This window comes from Halichoerus grypus, chromosome 3 (genome assembly GCF_964656455.1).
Source record: "Halichoerus grypus chromosome 3, mHalGry1.hap1.1, whole genome shotgun sequence".
NCBI classification, from domain to species: Eukaryota; Metazoa; Chordata; class Mammalia; order Carnivora; family Phocidae; genus Halichoerus; species Halichoerus grypus.
In genome coordinates, this window is record NC_135714.1 from 132,958,946 (window position 1) to 132,966,377 (window position 7,432).

Consider the following 7,432-nt stretch of genomic DNA (forward strand, 5'->3'; position numbering starts at 1 on the left):
AATACTCCATTTCGCAGTTTTCTTTGTAGCAACTGGCTGTATGACCAAATTCTGGCCAATGAAACAGAAATAAAACTATTGCATAGAAATTCCAGGAAAATTCTTAGATCTATAATATTCATGATAGTAACTGTTTTAAGAAACAAGAAGAGATTTTTGAAGAATAAAAAGAAGTGATTAAAAAAAAATTGTTTAAACTACTGAATTTTCTGTAATACATATACCTGGAGTATCTGAAAAAGTATTTATATGTGAGCATATAAAACAAAATTGCAGTATGCACATTTCCCATGCTATTTGCTTGGTTAAATAATGTCAAAGTCCTTGGGGCGCCTGGGTGGCTCAGGTCATGATCTCGGGGTCCTGGGATCGAGCCCCGCATCGGGCTCCCTGCTCTGCAGAGAGCCTGCTTCTCCCTCTCCTACTCCCCCTGCTTGTGTTCCCTCTCTCGCTGTGTCTCTCTCTGTCAAATAAATAAATCTTTAAAAAAAAAATAGGGGCGCCTGGGTGGCTCAGTCGTTAAGCGTCTGCCTTCAGCTCAGGTAATGATCCCAGGGTCCTGGGATCGAGCCCTGCATCGGGCTCCCTGCTCCGCGGGAAGCCTGCTTCTCCCTCTCCCACTCCCCCTGCTTGTGTTCCCTCTCTCGCTGTGTCTCTCTCTGTCAAATAAATAAATAAAATCTTAAAAAAAAATAATGTCAAAGTCCTCCAGTAGCATTTCGTTTGTCATGACTAATGTGAAATGTGAAATGATAGTACACTCTGACACATTGATTCATACAATCTCAGGCCCATTTTGGAGGAAGGTAGAACCTGTACCAAGAATTTCCCCAAGTTCTGATTGCCTAAAAACAGTGGGAAGAGGGCATGGACATTCTTACGGATACTTTCAGCTGCAAAAGGCAGAAGAGTTTACTCAAAGTGGTTTAATCACTAAGAACACATATTATTTCATATAGCAAAAGGTCTGGAAGTACATAGTTCCATGGTGGGTTAAATTTCAAAAGAATTAGAATTCTAGCCCCAAATTTTGTGATCCTCTTGGCTTTTCCCTCACACTCTTAAGATGTCTGCAGCCCCATCTACCATCATCGACTCACACAACAATGTTCTAAGGCAGGATGTTACACACTTTGTGAGTGGGTCTCAGCCGCACCACACTTCGCTTTAAATTCCTTTGGCCAGGGATCCCTGGGTGGCTCAGTTGGGTAAGCATCTGCCATTGGCTCAGGTCATGATCCCAGGGTCCCGGGATTGAGTCCCACATCGGGCTCCCTGCTCAGCAGGGAGTCTGCTTCTCCCTCCCTCCCCACCTTGTGCTCTCTCTCTCTCTGACAAATAAATAAATAAAATCTTTAAATAATAAATGAGTAAGTTCCTCTGGCCAGGATACCTGTGGTTAAAGGGATCATTGGCAATTCCGTGGAATTGTCTTGATTAGCTCAGGCAAACCTGTACTCCTCTTTGGGGACAGGGGAAAGGCCTAAGAGTATGTGGATGTCCCAAATCTTTAAGCAATGGTGTTGGATTAACAATAAAATAATCTAGCTCTGGGACCTGCAAATACACAGTCTTTCACACTGAATGCTGACATAAAGAGCAAAACTAAGCTCACCAAAGTTTCTCTCCAGTCTATGTATATATTTTATATGTATAATAGCTAAAAAAAGGACATTTTTCTAAGATAAGAAAAAATATAAGTATACACATGTATGGATCAAATGTATATATTATACAATGAATGTAAATAAATGTTACATACTGTATAAAATGTACTAGACAGAGCATGATGGAAATTGAAAGAACAATAATTATTCTATGAGAGTGTTGACAATTTTAGTGGTACCCATTTATGTAATGGAAAACAAAATCACAAAGCCATTTTAGGTAGACCTTTTTGTAAATCCCTGCAATAACCTTGTACCTTCTCTGAGTGTTAATACTTTATTTCTCTTTCTGGAATGGACAAATAACTCACACAAAATGTTCAGCTAAGTGACCCTTTATGGGTATTGGCCCTGCCAGAGCCTAAGTCTGTCCCTTCTGGGAGTGAGTAAAGAAGTAATGTGATGAACCATAATGGTCTGAGCCTGCACTTTTCCCTAAGTGCTCAATTCCAACAGAAAGCCCCCAGTGCAGAGACATAATCATAAACAAACCCTTAGGATAGCACAAAGAATCTTCTCCGCTGCCTCTCCTACATGTCTTTCCAGTCACATATCCCACCCTTCTGTGTTCTACTAGGGATTGGTTTAAAGGTCAGCATGAGGGAGTCTGGGTGGCTCAGTTGGTTACGCATCTGCCTTTGGCTCAGGTCATGATCCCAGGGTCCTGGGATTGAGCCCCACATTGGGCTCCCTGCTTGGTGGGGAGCCTGCTTCTCTCTCTTCCTCTGTTGCTTCCCCGGTTTGTGCTTTCTCTCTCGCTCCCAAATAAATAAAATCTTTTTAAAAAATTTAAAATATTAAAAAAAAAGTTCAACATGATATTTTGAAGAGATTATTAAACATTAATATTAGAAACACAAAGTTATAAAAATATGTAAATATTAATTGTTCTTGTCTTAGGTAGATGTATCTTAATCTCTAAGATTTTTTAGGAGAAGGTATATATTTAGGTGCCCAAAACACAATTGCCAAAACATACAGCAGGGAGTGTGGTTCTCATACTTCATCCAGTGCAATTTTTGCTTTGATACAAATATATCATTGGATACATTTTAAAGATAGAATTTTCTGATGAAATGAGATATGGATTATAAGAAAAAGAGAAGGGTTAATTAAGTGATGTCAAAAGAGTCAATGTACAAATGGAAGAATTAAACTGTCATTGACTGAGATGAACACTATGGTTAAGGTGTATGGGTTTGGGGGCTGAGAAGATCAGTTTGGGATATGTTGAGTTTGAGATGTCTATTAGACTGTATAGTAGGAAATTGGATGTTGAATATATGAATCTGGAATTCAGAAGGGAAGTCAGAGCTGAAGATGTAATTGTGGGGTTCTTCAAAATACAGAACATATATCAGATCAATTATGGATATAAAAGAGTGTGGATAGAGAAGATTAAAGATTGAACTCCGAGCCATTACTTCAGTTGGTGTTTGAAAAAAGAATTGCCACACTGACTGAGAAAGTGTGGCCTGAGACCAGGGAGAAATCCAAGAGAGGGTAGCTCTGGGAGCCAAGAGGAGAAGGAGTTTCCAGAAGAAGTGAATGAGCATCTCTGCCAGATGCCACTGAGAAGGTTAGATTTGAGATGAGAAAGGATCACAGGATTCGGCAACGTGGAGGTCCCTGGTGACCTTGGCTATCACCATTTAAATGGAATGCTGGGAACAAAAGCTGGATTGGAGTAAGTTAAGGAGGATAGGGGGTGGGGCTTGGAAAAGTGAATTTAGTAAGGAGTTTTGGTGTAAAATTGAACAGAGGAATGTGTCAGTAGATAGATGGAAAAATAAGGTCAACAGGTTTTCTGGGTTTTGTTTGTTTATATGTTAGGGTTGAGACATAAAAGTCCAGTTATATTGATGGGAATGATACAGGAGAGAGAGTTTATTGATGACATTGGAGAAAGAGACAGGAGGGAACTACTCAGCACTGGGGTGATATCCCTGAGTAGATGAGATGAGAGAGAATACAGGGTCTAGTGCACCGGGTAAGAACTGGCCAGTTGATGAGGTGTTTCATCTCTGTAATAGGTGGGAAGGCAGACATTGCATCTCAGTAATAGGAAGGAAGGCAAAATATATGGGCTCAAAGTGCTGGCATGGGTGGTGGATGTTGCAAAAGGAGTTTACAGAAATTTTCTTCTGATTGCTTTTAAATTCTGTTTGATGGATTTTTAAAAAAACCCATAGCACTTTAAAATATGTTATAGGGGAGCAATAATTAGGGAAGTTTTAGGATATATATCTCCTCTCACTTATAATGTAAATTGTAGATCACCTTGAAGAGTACTTCCCAAAGATAAATTTTCACTTAATTTTAATGACACATCTGTGACTTATTCGTGGAGCTCTCTTTTCTTTACCAGACAATAATAAAAAAGCTGTTATGCAATTTAAGTATTATTTCCCAGCATTTCCATTTATTACCTTTATTCTATTTGCATTTTTACTGTTACCCTTCATACTGCAGACAAAAAGAAGATAGTCACCTTATCTCTATACAAATTACATTTCAACAGTTTGGATTTTAGCCTACCAATACTTAACACAAGGCAATTGCATTCTTTTAATTGATATGAAGAATATTATTGTTGTATCTTTGAAAGAGAATAAAGTTAATGTTTAATAATAATAGCAGCAATAAGAACTAGCATTAATTAAATACTTACATACTGCTAAACGCTTTACACTACACGGATTACATCATTTAATCTTTACAGTAAATCTGTTTGAATTAGGTACTATTATAATACTCATTAGTTAGATTAGGGACTTGAGGCTTTAAAAGGTTAAATAACTTGCCCAAGGTCATACTTATTAAGTCACAGAACTAGATTGGAACATAGGTATTCTGACTATTCTCTATAACCACATTAGCCCAAGAGGTGCCCTAAGGGAAGAACTCCACCTTTCCAAACTGGTTCAGTCTAGGTGGGTTCCTTGTGGTAGTGGTATTGGCATAACTCTGTGTGTGTGTGTGTGTGTGTGTGTGTGTGTGTGTGTGTGTGGCGGAGGTGTATGTGTGTATGCTTATGTTTGTTAAATGTGGGTAAATATGTTCTCATATATAGTTTCTATTTATTTATGAGTGCATTTTCAATGGTTTGGAAAACATTCTCTCCTTTTGCTTTATACTTTCTTTTTTTATTATTATTATGTTATGTTAGCTACCATACATTACATCATTAGTTTTTGATGTGGTGATCCACAATTCATTGTTTTTGTACAACACCCAGTGCTCCATGCAGTACGTGCCCTCCTTAATACCCATCACTGGGCTAACCCATCCCCCCACCCCCTCCCCAAAACCCTCAGCTTGTTTCTCAGAGTCCATAGTCTCTCATGGTTCATCTCCCTTCTGATTTCCCCCCCTTCATTTTTCCCTTTCTTCTCTTAATGTCCTCCATGCTATTCCTTATGTTCCACAAATAAGTGAAACCATATGATAATTGACATTCTCTGCTTGACTTATTTCACTTAGCATATCTCCTCCAGTCCCATCCATGTTGATGTAAAATTTGGGTATTCATCCTTTCTGATGGCTGAGTAATAGTCCATTGTATATATGGACCACATCTTTTTTATCCATTCATCAAAATTCTCAACAAAATCCTAGCTAATAGGATCCAACAATACATTAGAAGGATCAACCACCACGACCAAGTGGGATTTATCCCCAGGATGCAAGAGTGGTTCAACATTCGCAAATCAATCAATGTGATAGAACACATTAATAAGAGGAGAGAGAAGAACAATATGGTCCTCTCAATTGATACAGAAAAGCATTTGACAAAATACAGCATCCTTTCCTGATTAAAACTCTTCAGAGTGTAGGGATAGAGGGAACATTCCTCAATTTCATAAAATCCATCTATGAAAAACCCACAGTGAATATCATTCTCAATGGGGAAAAGCTGAGAGCCTTTCCCTTAAGATCAGGAACACGACAAGGATGCCCACTCTCACCACTATTGTTCAACATAGTACTAGAAGTCCTAGCAACAGCAATCAGACAACAAAAAGAAATAAAAGTATTCAAATTGGCAAAGAAGAAGTGCAACTCTCTCTCTTTGCAGATGACATGATACTTTATGTGGAAAACCCAAAAGACTCCACGCCCAAATTCCTAGAACTCATACAGCAATTCAGTAATGTGGCAGGATACAAAAATCAATGCAGAGAAATCAGTTGCTTTCTTATGAACTAACAATGCAACTGTAGAAAGAGAAATTAGAGAATCGATTCCATTTACAATAGCACCAAAAACCGTAAGATACCTTGGAATAAACCTAATCAAAGAGGTAAAGAATCTATACTCTAGGAACTACAGAACACTCATGAAGAAATTGAAGAAGACACGAAAAGATGAAAGAACATTCCATGCTCATGGATCGGAAGAATAAACATTGTTAAAATGTCTATGCTGGGGCCATTTTGGTGGCTGCTCTTGGTTGGGGCCATCCTGCATCTAAAGCAAGAAGATGGTGGCTGCAAAGAAGACAAAAAAGTCGCTGGAGTCAATCAACTCCAGGCTCCAGCTTGTTATGAAAAGTGGAAAGTACATGCTGGGGTACAAGCGGACTCTGAAAATGATCAGACATGGCAAAGCGAAACTGGTCATCCTCGCCAACAACTGCCCAGCCTTGAGGAAATCTGAAATAGAATACTATGCCATGTTGGCCAAAACTGGCGTCCATCACTACAGTGGCAATAATATTGAATTGGGCACAGCATGTGGGAAATACTACAGACTATGCACACTGGCTATCATTGATCCAGGTGATTCTGATATCATTAGAAGCATGCCAGAACAGACTGGTGAAAAGTAAATCACGCAAAATTTTCCTTTAATAAAACTGGCCATAGCTTGTTTAAAAAAAAAAAAAAAAAGTCTATGCTGCCCAGAGCAATCTATACCTTCAATGCCATCTGATCAAAATACCAATGGCATTTTTCAAAGTGCCAGAACAAACAATTCTAAAATTTGTACGGAATCTGAAAAGACCCTGAATCGCCAAGGAAATGTTGAAAAAGAAAAACAAAGCTGGGGCATCACGTTGCCTGATTTCAAGCTATATTACAAAGCTGTGATCACCAAGACAGCATGGTACTGGCACAAAAACAGACACATAGACCAGTGGAACAGAATAGAGTACCAAGATATGGACCCTCAACTCTATGGTCAAATAATCTTCAACAAAGCAGGAAAAAAATATGCAATGGAAAAAAGACAGTTTCTTCCGTAAGTGGTGCTGGGAAAATTGGACAGCTATATACAGAAGAATGAAACTCAGGTGGCTCTGTGGCGCAATGGATAGCGCGTTGGACTTCTAGTGACGAAAGAATGAAACTCGACCACTCTCTTACACCATACACAAAGATAAACTCAAAATGGATGAAAGACCACAATGTGAGACAGGAATCCATCAAAATCCTAGAGGAGAACATCGGCCACAGCAACTTCTTTCAAGACACGTCTCCAAAGGCAAGGGAAACAAAAGCAAAAATGAACTTTTGGGACTTCATCAAGATAAAAAGCTTCTGCATAGCAAAGGAAACAGTCAACAAAACAAAAAGGCAACCCACAAAATGGGAGAAGATTTTTGCAAATGACACTACAAAGGGCTGATATCCAGGATCTATAAAGACCTTCTCAAACTCAACAACCTAAAAACAAATAATCCAGTCAAAAAATGGGCAGAAGACATGAACAGACACTTCTCCAAAGAAGACATACAAATGGCTAACAGACTCATGAAAAAG

At 38.9% G+C, this 7,432-nt stretch overlaps 1 pseudogene; it reads left to right on the top strand.

Annotated features, from left to right (window-relative positions):
• Positions 1-6,150: 6,150 nt before the first annotated feature.
• Positions 6,151-6,680, top strand: LOC118528814 (large ribosomal subunit protein eL30 pseudogene; annotated as a pseudogene).
• The last annotated feature ends 752 nt before the right edge of the window (positions 6,681-7,432 follow it).